This window comes from Nomascus leucogenys, chromosome 7b (genome assembly GCF_006542625.1).
Source record: "Nomascus leucogenys isolate Asia chromosome 7b, Asia_NLE_v1, whole genome shotgun sequence".
NCBI classification, from domain to species: domain Eukaryota; kingdom Metazoa; phylum Chordata; class Mammalia; order Primates; family Hylobatidae; genus Nomascus; species Nomascus leucogenys.
Genome location: NC_044387.1, coordinates 60252143 through 60254815, shown reverse-complemented (window position 1 = coordinate 60254815; position 2673 = coordinate 60252143).

Below are 2673 nucleotides of genomic sequence, written 5' to 3'. Positions count from 1 at the left end.
AGCAGTTGTGATGGCGATTTCCTCCAGTAGCAATCCCAGTCATAGTACTTTCCTCATCAGTCCAGTTTTCAGCTTAGTTCTGAGCTTCATTCTTGGAAGCTTAGCCTGGGGCCACTTCTCCATCCTCCCTAGAATTCCCTGAGCTGTACAGCATCCTTTTAATACATACCTTTTCTGCTTAGTCAGCCAGAGTCAGCTTCTACTGCTGAAAATTAAGAACCCTGATAGTAAAGACTCACCTGCTAAAAACTGTCTAGCGGCTTCCTATACATTCTAGAATATGCCCCAAACCCTGTGCTTAGCCCAAGGCTCTTCTTTATCTGGGATGTACCTATGCTGTCTATCACTCTGGTCACACAGAGTCATCCTGGTCCTGGCACCATTCCTCATTGCTCACTACTAAAGAATCTTACGGGCATGGCGAACCTCCTCTATGTACCCTCTTAAAACCAAAATGTATTCAAACACCTGTACTAACATTCTTAAATATATGCTAGCCATAATAAAAAAATCAATGTACTTTATGTTCTTAACTTCCACAATTTAGCCTAAATATATGCCCTAACATACTTATACTAGTTCAAACAAACATTAAGTCATAGCCTATTCCTCTTCCTTAAAGGGGTTTTTACCTTTCTCAACATTCCACAAGTTACTTCCTCCTTCCTTTGTTCTCCTCTGCCTTTGCCTCTTTTAAAAAGTTCTAAATTACTAGCCAATCAAGACAAATACAAAACATAAAGTTCCATTCCAGCCAATAAAAACCAGACACAGGCCGGGCGCGGTGGCTCACGCCTGTAATCCCAGCACTTTGGGAGGCCGAGGCGGGCGGATCAGGAGGTCAGGAGATCGAGACCATCCTGGCTAACACGGTGAAACCCTGTCTCTACTGAATAAAAAGAAAAAAACAATAATAATACAAAAATTAGCCAGGCGTGGTGGCGGATGCCTGTAGTCCCAGCTACTCCGGGGGCTGAGGCAGGAGAATGGCGTGAACCCGGGAGGCGGAGCTTGCAGTGAGCCGAGATCGCGCCACTGCACTCCAGCCTGGGCGACAGAGCGCGACTCCATGTCAAACAACAACAATAACAACAAAAAACAAAAACAAAAAACCAGGCACAGCAGTAAAGTGGACACATCAGGTTATATATGACCCTGTCTCCTTCGTTCGGTGACAAAACTGCTGGCGAGTATACCCTTTCTACAAAAAATAAAAATGGCCTTGCTAAAAAAATTAAATTTATATTTAAGTGCTATTTCTTTACAACATCAAAAAACAAACATTTCTAACAACCCCAATCCTCAGGTCTGTATTTATGTCTATCATAAAGCAGAGACTTTTTACACTCTATTCCAAGAGCTGATCCACTCAACTGTAAACTTTGCATGGGCAGAAACATGTCTTTTTGATCTCTTGAGTCTCCAGCATGTGCGGTATCTGTCACAAAGCAGGCAATCAATACATATTTATTTGCAGAATCGAGGGCAGGATGTAGACAAGTGCTGCCACCTATTGGGAGAAACTTTATTTGACTCTAAGGATTTGGACCATGGTTATCACATAAGGATGAAACTTGATACTCTCTCATCTAAGTTATCATTAGTTAGACCCTCTATGGTAGCCAGCCTCCAGGATGGCCCGCAGCGATCCCTGTCTGTTGGCATTCATATCTTTGGCTGGATCCTCTCACACATAGGGTTGGTTTGTAAATATGACAAAAGCCGTATGTGACCTCTGAAGCTAGGTCATAAAAGACATTGTGGCTTATGCCTTGGTCTCTCTGGGATCACCTGCTCTGAAGGAAGCCAGCGGCCATGTCATGGGGACACTCAAACAGCCCTATGGGGAGGTTCACGTGGTGAAAACAGGTCTCCGGCCAACAGTCATGACTGTGCCATCCTGGAGGCCGATCCTCCGGCCCTAGTCAATAACTGCTGCCCTGGCCTACACTTTGTAATCTCATGGGAGACCTGGAGACAGAACCACTCAGCCACACATACCCAAATCCCTTACCTCTAAAACCTGTGGGACAACAAATGTTTATTGCGTTAAACTTTGGGGTGATTGTTATGCAGCCACAGAATTCTAATAAACTGTCGGACATAGATTACTGGCTACAAATAGTTCTACTTTTTTTTTGAGACAGGGTCTTGTTCTGTGGAACCAGGCTCAGGTGCAGTGGTGCGGTCACAGCTCATTGAGGCCTCGACCTCCGGGCTCAATCGACCCTCCCGCCTCAGCCACCCAAGTAGCTGGGACTACAAGCAGGCACCACCACACCTAATCTTTTGTATTTTTTGTAGAGATGAGGGGGAGGGTCTCACCATGTTGCCCAGGCTGGTCTCGAACTCCTGGGCTCAAGCGATCCACCCGCTTCGGCCTCCTAAACTGCTGGGATTACGGGCGTGAGCCACCGCGCCCGGCCAACCTAAGGATTTAACCTAAGGCTTCTCAGAGCAGATGCCGCTGGAACTGAGGGCCACGGAAGAAATGGGGTGACACTTGGTCCTAGGGAGTGGCGACTGTATTGTCTGTCTGCAGCATCCCTATCAGCGCTACCGTTGTTCCACGCACACGAGTAGCAAGTACAGGAAGTCCCGGCCACCGCCGCGGAAAAGCTGGGACGCCAGCGAGAGGCCGCATCTCGGCGCCTGCGCACTGTGCGCGCTCTC